The sequence below is a fragment of the Chrysochloris asiatica genome, unplaced genomic scaffold, assembly GCF_000296735.1.
Source record: "Chrysochloris asiatica unplaced genomic scaffold, ChrAsi1.0 scaffold00020, whole genome shotgun sequence".
NCBI classification, from domain to species: domain Eukaryota; kingdom Metazoa; phylum Chordata; class Mammalia; order Afrosoricida; family Chrysochloridae; genus Chrysochloris; species Chrysochloris asiatica.
This window is the reverse complement of record NW_006408538.1, coordinates 24,128,249-24,138,298: the sequence shown is the minus strand read 5'-3', so window position 1 is coordinate 24,138,298 and position 10,050 is coordinate 24,128,249. Positions and strand designations below refer to the sequence as shown.

The window sequence follows — 10,050 nt, the reverse complement described above, 5'->3', positions numbered from 1 at the left end:
TAATGGCTTCTAATCCTGCTTCATTAACATGATAGAGGGGATGGTTTGCAACACAAAGGATAATTGCACCAGATCAGAACATTAAGGGTAATTACTTCCACAGAGAATCACAATTCAATCCATAAGATGATAGACTGGACAGTTGAGCTAACCCTTGAAGAATGAGTAAATTTTAACAAGACCAGAGAATTTGGATCATTCCCTGACTTTTTTTGAGCCTCAAACTATAAAATGGCAATATTAAAGAGCTGTTGTCAGGTGTTATTGAGTTGTTACCTACTCTTAGTAACTTTATGCACGACAGAATGAAACACTGTTCATTCTTGTGCCTACGGCATAATCATTGCTAAGCTTGAGCCCATTACTGGTGCTCATTGGAGGGCTTCCTCTGTTTTGCTCACCATTCACTCTGTCAAACATGATGTCCTTCTCTAGGAACCGGTCCCTCCTGATAATAGGCCCAAAGTATGAGAGATGAAGTCTAGCCATCCTGGTTTCTAAGGAGCATTCTGGTTGTACTTCTCTCAACACAGATTTGTTTGTTCTGCTGGCAGTCCATGGTACTTTGAATATTCTCCTCCAACACCATAACTCAAATGCATCAATTCTTCTATGATCTTCCTTATTCTCTGACCAGCTTTCACATTCATATGGCTTGAGTCAGGCACACCTTAGTCCTCAAATTGATGGTTTGCTCTTGAACATTTTAAAGAGGTCTTGGGCAGCAGATTTGCCTAATGTAATACGTTGTTTTGATTTTTTGAGTGCTGCTTCCATGAGTGTTGATGGTTGATCCAAGCAAAATGAAGTCTTTGACAACTTCACTCTTTTCTACATTTATATGGATGTTATTTTCTGATCTGTTGGTGAATATTTTTGTTTTCTTTATATTAAGGTGCAACCCATATTGAAGGCTCTGATCTTCATCAGTAACTATTTGAATCCTCTTCACTTTTAGCAAGAAAGAATATATCATCTGCATATCACAGGCTGTTAATGAGTCTTCCTTCAATCCTGATGCCATGCTCTTCTTCATATAATCCAGCTTTTCGGATTATTTGCTCAGCATACAGATTGAATAGGTATGGTGAGAAAATACACCATGCCTATTCAATCTGTATGCAGAGCAAATAAGGTGTTACTTATCTTCCCTAATTTTAAGCCATTCAGTGCACCCTTGTTCTGTTCTAACAATTGCCTCTTGGTCTGTGTACAGGTTCCTCAGGAGTACAATTAAGTGTTCTGGAATACTCATTCTCTACAATGTTGTCCATAGCTTGTCAGGATCCACACAATCAAAAGCCTTTACTTAGTCAATAAAGCCCAGGTAGACATCTTTATTTTCTAGCATTCTCTGCTTTCAGTCAAGATCTATCTGACATTAGCAATAATATCCCTCATTCCACATCCTCATTTGAATCTGTCTTGAACCTCTGGCAGTTCCTTGTCAATGTACTGTTGCAGCTGTTTTTAAATTATCTATAGCAAAAATTTACTTATATGTGATGTTAATGATATTATCCAATGATTTCTGCATTCCATTGGGTCACCCCTCTTTGCAATGAGCATTAATTAACATGCCTCTTTTCCAGTCACATGGCCAGGTAGCTGTCTTTCAAATTTCTTGGCATAGATGAATGAGTGCCTCCAGTGCTTCTCCAGTTTTTGAAAGATTTCAATTTGTATTCCATCAGTTTCCAGAGCCTTGTTCTTTTTCAAGGCCTTCAGCACACCTTGGACTTCTTCCTTCAGAACCATTGGCTCTTGATCATATGCTATCTCTTGAAACGTTTGATTATCATCCATTTCTTTTTGGCACAATGGTTCTGTTCAGTCTTTCCATCTTCTTTTTTTTTAATGTTTTATTGTGAATTATATGATAGTTTACATGGGAGAACCTTAGTCTCACATTCATTTCATTGTATATCATCTCATTGCCATGGTTCCAATCACCTCCATGCATCATCAACCAACCAAAGGGTATATCCTAGAAACCCACTCCCTACACTTCCCCCTCCCCCGCCCCCCATTTTTCAGCCCACAGTCCCTTTCCCTCTCTGGGTCCAAAGTCCCCAGCCGCTTCATCACTCCACTTCGTCATCTCTGTCTCTATCTCAGGCATCTCTGTTTCTCTGGGTAGGGTCCCGCTCTCAGCTCTTCTCCGTTGATGGTCCCAGAGACCTCCGCTCCTAGCCTGGAGAATTAACCACTCCCTTCCTTGTTACAAAATGTCTACCTTTGCATTTCCAACCCTTACAATCCGTCCTGATAAGCATTATTCACTACAGTATCACAAGTTACCTGTCTGTATTTCCTTTCATCAGCTCCGCCCAGACAGATTGAGTTCCTCCATGCTCCCTGGCATCAGGTTCCCTCTTGAAGGCTTGTAAGCCAGTCACTTCTTGCCTTTGTAGTCCCCCCGCCCCCCATTTGGGTATCCAATGTCGAAGTTGCCCATCTCCGTCCACTCTGTGTGTGAAGGGTCCATCTTCTTTTGATGCTTTCTGCATCATTCAATTTTTTGCCCATTGTTCTTGTTGTTAAGTGCCACCGAGTTGGTTTCAACTCATAGCGACCCTGTTTAAGGTTTTCGAGGAGCAGGTGGTGGATTTGAACCACTGACCTTATGGTTTGTAGTCCAATGCTGACTCTACATTGCCACACCAGGAGTCCATAGAATCCTTCAATGTTATAAGTCGAGACTTGAATTTTTTCTTCAGTTCTTTCAGCTTGAGAAATGCTGATCGCGTTCTTCCCTTTTGGTTGTCTAACTCCAGGTCTTTGCACATATCATTATAAAATGACACAAATTATGGTATTTTCAGTAACCTCATATGCATGTGAAAGTTGGACAATGAATAAGGAAAACCCTAGAAGAATTGATGCATTTAAGTTATGATGGTGGAGGAGAATATCAAAAGTACCAGAAGAACAAACAAATCTGTGTTGGATGAAGTACAGCCAGAATACCCCTTAGAAGCCAGGATGGCCAGACTTCGTCTCTCTTACATGTTATCAGGAGGGACTAGTCCCTGGAGAAGGACATCATGCTTGGTAAAGTGGAGAGTGAGCCCAAAAGAGGAAAACCTCCAATGAGACGGATTGGCACGGTGGCAGCAACGATGGGATCAAGAGTAGCAACAGTTGTGACGTTGGCGCAGGACAGGGTAGTGTTCCATTCTGTCACGCATATGGTCACTATGAGTTGGTACCGACACCCTGGCACCTAACAATTGATAATCTGTCTTAGTCTTCTCGAGAAGCCCTCTGACATTTCCTGTTCAGCTCTTTTACCGCCTCATTTTTTCCATTTGTTTTAGCATCTGTATGCTGGAGAGCAAGTTTCAGAATCTCTTCTGACATCCATTTTGATCTTTTCCTTCATTCTTATCTTCTTAATGACCTCTTGCTTTATTCCTGTATGATGTTCTTGATGTCATCCCACAACTCTTCTGGTCTTTGGTCATTTATGTCTAATTCATCAAATCTGTTCTTGAGATGATCTCTAAATTTAGGTGGGATATGTTCAAGGTCATATTTTGGCTCTCCTGGACTTGTTTTAATTTTCTTCAGGTTCGGTCTGAACTTGCATACGAGCAATTGATCGTCTATTTTATAGTCTTCCTCTGGACTTGTTTAGGCTGATGAAATGGAGCTTTTCTACCATCTCTTTCCACAGATGTAGTCAGTTTGACTTTTGTGTATCTATTCCATCTCATGAGGTCCTTGTGGATAGTTGTCTTTGATATTGTTTTAAAAAGGTATTTGCGAAACGATAGGGGTTATTCTTCAAACTTCTTGGCTTAGCCACAGCAGATTGCCTCATATTTTGGATTCTGGATTTATAATGACTGACACTTTTACATTAGATATTATTGGTGGAAGAATTGAAGTTAATGAAGAACATTCAACAGTGCTTTTTCCTGGCGTTGCCCATCCTATAGTAGGACTCTGGTTAAGAGTTGAATGGGACAAACTTGACAGGAGAAAGCATGATGAGACTGAGTATTGTCAGTCCAGGCACCCACCACGAGGATCCTTTATCCATCCTAACAGGGTTAATTTTGGAGTAGACTTTCTTACTGCAATTAAAAAATGCTCTGTGTTAGACGATGGACTAGAAGAAAATAGAAGACAGCAAATTATTACAATTGGAAATAAATCTGTGGAAATGATTGGTTTTGACTCTATTATAAAACAACAAAGATTAGAACAAACTGTTCCTCTCTGGCACTGGAATTTCTTCCACATATTTTCCTATACCTATGCTGGCATTGGGTGTAAGACATCAGTGTTTCCTCCCTTGCAATACCTTGTAGAAAATGACAACCAGGTATACCAATGGCCTTTCATCAATGAAGGAGAGACATTACAGACGTTTCACTCTTTGTCCTGCATATGAAAACCCTGACTGATGGAAACAAAGAAGTCAAGATGACTCGCCGACTCATCATCACCAAAACTGGTCAGCTGAAAACACTGAACAAATGTCACTTTCCCCTGGAGAAGAGGTGTGGAGCTTGACTCCCAGACAGCTTTTAGAAATGAATGGAAAAAGGTGGGTGCACACCAGAATCCAGACCAAGCAGACCAAGTGAAGATGTTATTGCAGGTCATCCTAGATACCAGTTGTTGTTGTTGTTGTTAAGTGCTATTGAGTCGATTCCAATCCATAGCGACCCTGTAGAGGGTTTCCAAGGAGCAGCTGGAGAACTTGAACCACTGACCTTGTAGTTCAAACGACTTTGCAGTCTGACACATTAGCGCCACACCAGGACTCCAGATATCAGTTACTCTGTCTTAAATATGGTGCACGTGAAAATGAGGAACTCAAAACACAACCAACATTTATGCTCAAGAATCAACCCCTAAAGCTGAATGTAATTTAGTTTAATAGTCATAGAGAAGCATTTTCCAGATGCCATGAAAATTCAAAAGATGAAAGGTTGCTATCACATCTTCTAAAAGTTTCTGTGTCAGAACTTCTATTGTCCTACGAAAGTCCCAAAATGCCTGGCAGGGAAATTGAACTAGAAAATAACTAGCAGGCATTACAGTTTTATTCTGTGGAAGATGGAGACTGTCTAGTAGTGCGACCAATGAAGTTCAGAGACCAGACTGTTTCTGGTGGCTGAGACTCCCCAGAGATAGTGTATTGAAACAATTGTCCAAAAATATAGATTTTTGCAGCTCACTCTAATATGATTTTTCATTGGAAAGAGATTATTTTCAGACTTATATATGATAATATAATAATAAAGGTTTTGTACCTGCTTAAAAAAAAAAAAAGTATTTGCAATGAAGAAGTCATTGGTCTTGCAAAATTCTATCATGTGATTTCCAGCATCATTTCTATCATCAAGGTCGTATTTTCCAATGACCGTTGTGTCCTCTTTGTATCCAACCTTTGCATTGCAGTTACCAGTAATTATCAATATATCTCGATTGCATGTTTGATCAATTTCAGACTGAAGAAGTTGGTAGAATTCTTCAATTTCATCATCACTGGCGCTAGTGGTTGGCACATAAATTTGAGTAATAGTGGTATTAACTGGTTTTCCTTGTAGGCATATGGATAGTATCCTATCACAGACAGCCTTGTATTTCAAGATGGATTTTGAATGTTCTTTTTGGTGATGAACCAACTCGATGGCACTTATCAACAATCACCTTTGTGGTACTTCTCTTGAGGGCTGATGAATATTTGTTGAATCAAAGTGAACCAATAATAAGAGAGAGAGAATCTAGCCTTTCTCTGAAAGGAAAACGATTCTTGCTCCAAATCTGAAACACCCTCAACATGATCTCCTTTGACCTTTGGGTTCACTTTAAACTTTCAGAGGAGGTATCCTGGAGTAGGTAAGAGCCATCTCTGGACCAGGGCTTTTATCTCTGCTTCTATACTTGCTCTGATATAAAGGAGCTCTGGTAGCGTAGTGGTTACGAATCGGGCTGCAAACTGTAAGTTCAGCAGTTCGAAACTACCAGCTGCTCTGTGGGAGAAAGATGAGGCGTTCTGCTCCCGTGAAGATTTACAGCCTCGGAAACCCTGTACAGGGTCGCTATGGGTCAGAACCGACTCGACGGCACTTAACAACAACAACAACATATTTGCTAGTTGTGGCCTCGAGTATTTAACATGATTATTCAGAGTTTCCATTTCCTCAGCTGAGAAAAATACATGTTAATCAGAGCATGTACCTCAGAGCTTTGGTTTGAGGATTGAAAGAACTGATATTTGTAAAGTTGTTAAAATAGTGCAGGGCACATAGTTGTTGTTATGTGCCCAGGAGTTGATTTTGACTCATAGGAACTTTATCAGACAGAATATAACTACCCCACAGGGTTTCATAGGCTTAATCTTTACAGAAGCAGTTTGACAGGTCTTTGTTCCTTTGGAAAATCTGGTGGGTTTGAACCTCCACCTTTCATTTTGCAGCCAAGCTAAAACACTGCACCACCAGGCTTCCTCAGGGTACATAGAATGCTGCTGCTGCTGTTGTTGTTGTTGTTAGGTGCTGGTGAGTCGGTTCTGACCCATAGCAACAAAACATCTCCCAGTCCTGCGCCAACCTTACAATTGTTACACTTGAATCCATTGCTCTTGTCACTGTGCCAGTCCATCTCGTTGGGGGTCTCCCTCTTTTTCTCACACCCTCCAGTTTACCTAGCAATGGTGTCCTTCTCCAGGGACTAGTCCCTCCTGAGAACATGTCCGAAGTATGAGAGACCAAGTCTGGCCATCTTGGCTTCTAAGGAACATTCTGGTTGTACTTCTTCCAACACAGATCTGTTTGTTCTTCTGGCAGCCCATGGTACCTTTAATATTCTTCTACCATAATTCAAATGCATTCATTCTTCTATGGTCTTTCTTATTCACTGTCCAACTTTCACACGCATATGAGGTTATTGAAAATACCATGGCTTGGGTAAGGTGCACCTTAGACCTAAAACTGACATCTTTGATCTTGAACACTTTAAAGAGGTCTTGTGCAGCAGAATTGTCTAATGTAATACATCCTGCAATTTCTTGATTGCTGCTTCCATGAGTGTTGATGGTGGATCCAAGCAAAATGTCTTTGACAGCGTCAACCTTTTGTTAACATGATGCTATTTATTGGTTCAGTGGTGAGGATTTTGTTTTGTTGTTGTTGTTGTTGTTATGTTTAGTTTTGTTTTTACATTAAGGGACAACCCATACCAAAGCCTGTGGTCTTTGATCTTCATCAGTAAGTATTTCAGGTCCTCTTCACTTTCAGAAAGCAAGGTCATATTATCTGCATATCACAGGTTGTTAATGAGTCTTCCTTCAATCCTGATGCCAAGTTCTTCTTCATATAATCCAGCTTCTTGGATTATTTGCTCAACATACAGATTGAATAAATATGGTGATAGAACACAACCCTGGTGCACACCTTTCCTGATTTTAAACCACCAAGTGTCCCCTTATCCTGTTTGAACAACAGCCTCCTGTCTATATTCAGGTTCCTCATGAGCACAATTAAGTGTTCCGGAATACTTATTTTCTGCAATGTTGTCTATAGCTTATCATGAGCCACATAGTAGAAAGTCTTTACGTAGTCAATAAAGCACGAGTCACAATGGGTGAAACTGCCGGCATCAAAATATCGGTGGCATAGCTTTCAGCAGCACAGCAACACAAAAGCCACCACAGTGCAACAAACCGACCGACAGATGAGTGGTGGGAAAAGGATCAGGATCGTAACTATTATTATTGTGTTCTGTTTGCATTTGTCCTGCAGCAAGCAGGTGGGACCAGTGCTGGGCGGAATCATCCTCAAAGAAGGAGAACAGACTCCTCGGGAGTCAGCCTTCCCACCCCCCAGATAAAAGTGGATCTTAGAAGTTGGAGTCCTGGTGTGGCACTGTAGGGTAAGCACTGGAGTGATAGACTCAAGGCCAGCAGTTCAAAACCCGCAGCCACTCTCTGAAATCCTATACGGGGGTCACTATGAGTCACCATGACCCCTGGTAGTTCTCTCCTGTGTGCATTTTCACTCTCTTTAGACCTCTTCAAAGGAGCTCTGGTAGCGTAGTGGTTACAAATAAGGCTGCGACCCGCAAGGTCAGCAGTTCGAAACTACCAGCTGTTCCGTGGGAGAAAGATGAGGCTTCTGCTCCTGTAAAGATTCACGGCCTTGGAAACCCTGTACAGGGTGGCTATGAGTCAGAACCGACTCCACGGCACATAACAACAACAAGACCTCTTCAGTGTCTCTAAAGATAAAAGCTGAAGCCTATGGAGTCCCTGAACGGGCCCAGGTGTTTGCTTTGTGAAGCTGCAAGAGAAACAACCGGAGACTAAGAGTGACTTCTCAGTCACCTCTAGAGGAAAGGACCTTGGACAACTAAGCAGTTTTCCTATCAGGATTTCACGTTCCTTCTAGCAAAAATGAGGGGACTGGACATGTCGGGGGACCTGGTATTCTCAGAAACAAAGGGAGTGGTTGAATTCAGAGATGTCTCATAAAGTGGGGAAGTATCAGGTGGTACCTCCATAATTTATGCCCCAATCATGAACCAATTTCACAGGTAAGAAAACTGAGTTACAATTAAGCCTCTGGTAGCGTAGTGGTTACGAATCACGCTACTAACCGCAAGGTCAGCAGTTCGAAACTTCCAGCTGTTCCGTGGGAGAAAGATGAGGCTTCTGCTCCTGTAAAGATTTGCAGCCTCGGAAACCCTGTACTGGGCCACTATGAGTCGGAATCAACTCCACGGTACTTAACAACGACAACAGCCCTTACACCCAAGCAGCCACTTCTGCTATTTCTGATGATGGGACATCTCATGGCTGTTTCTCTCCCACCCAGGGGACAAACTCTGATCATAAAACTGTACAGAGCTAGATGGCCAATGTTCCTCCGGCAGCTGTCACCCCAGTGACCCCTTCTGCACCAAAGAGGTGTGCTTAGAGAAGTCTGTCTTGGTGACATCATTGGGGGTTGTTCCTAAGGGCACCAATGGTAACCACAGTTCCATCCCTCACTATGTTTTAGCTACATAGTGGAGGGGGATGGACAATCAAGAGGATACTAGCTAGTGAGTGTCCTACAAGGGTCCAGGTCTAGGGGGATTCTGACTGACCAAAGTCAGAATGCAGTTTCTGGGTCTAGGAGATAGATAATCCTCACTTCCAAGATTCTAATGGTCTGTGTTTGGAATTAAGTTGTGACCCCTCAAAATATGTTTGTGGTAAGGGGCCCAGGTGGTGTAGTAGGTAAGCATGCTCAGCTGCTAACTGAAAGGTTGGCTGTTAGAACCCACCAGCCACTCAGCCAGAGACAGTTGTTACTTCCATGAAGACCTGCAGCATTGGAAACGCTGGGGGGCATTGCTACTCTGTGTCCTGTTGGGTTGCCCTGAGTTGGGATGGATCCCATGGTTATGGGACTGGTTTGGGTGTGTGCCTGTCGTTATCATCCCATTTGGGAAATGGCTGTCTTTGTTGTTTTAAGGAGACAGGATTAGCATAGGGTGAGTCTTGAGTCAATCTTTGTTTTTTTAATCTTTTATTGTGAAATGAGTGAAGGTTTACAGAGCAGATCATCAGTTTCACATTCAATAAGCATTGCAGTGCTCACAGTCCCCTCCATGTACCATCAGTTGACAGTATTTACCTCTATTACCCTTTATTCTTTTTGATGTATGTATACAACAGTGAAAATATATATTCGTTTAAATGTCCAAAGGGCATATTTTACAAGCCAGCCTCCTGCCTGCAGGCACACTGCCTTTCTCAGTCCCTGGGTCTATAGTCCTCTGCTGCTCTGTTTCTCTATGCCATCACCTCTGCCACCATCTCTGTTGTTGCCACTTTTCTGGTTAGGATCCCTCGCTCCTCTCATGCTTTTGCCTCCTGATGGTTCTAGGGTCCTCTGTTTTTGAAGTGGCGGAATAACTGCTCCCCCTTTTAGTTCTACCTCTTTTACATTTATAGTTGTGATCATCACCCTTAGTCCTGATAACAATTACAACTGAATCATAAAAACCTATCCCCACCCCCCCATCCAAAAAAAAAAAAAAAAA

At 42.0% G+C, this 10,050-nt stretch overlaps 1 pseudogene; it reads left to right on the top strand.

Annotated features, from left to right (window-relative positions):
• LOC102842054 overlaps positions 1 to 5,135 on the top strand; it is a 27,801-nt pseudogene extending 22,666 nt beyond the window's left edge.
• The last annotated feature ends 4,915 nt before the right edge of the window (positions 5,136 to 10,050 follow it).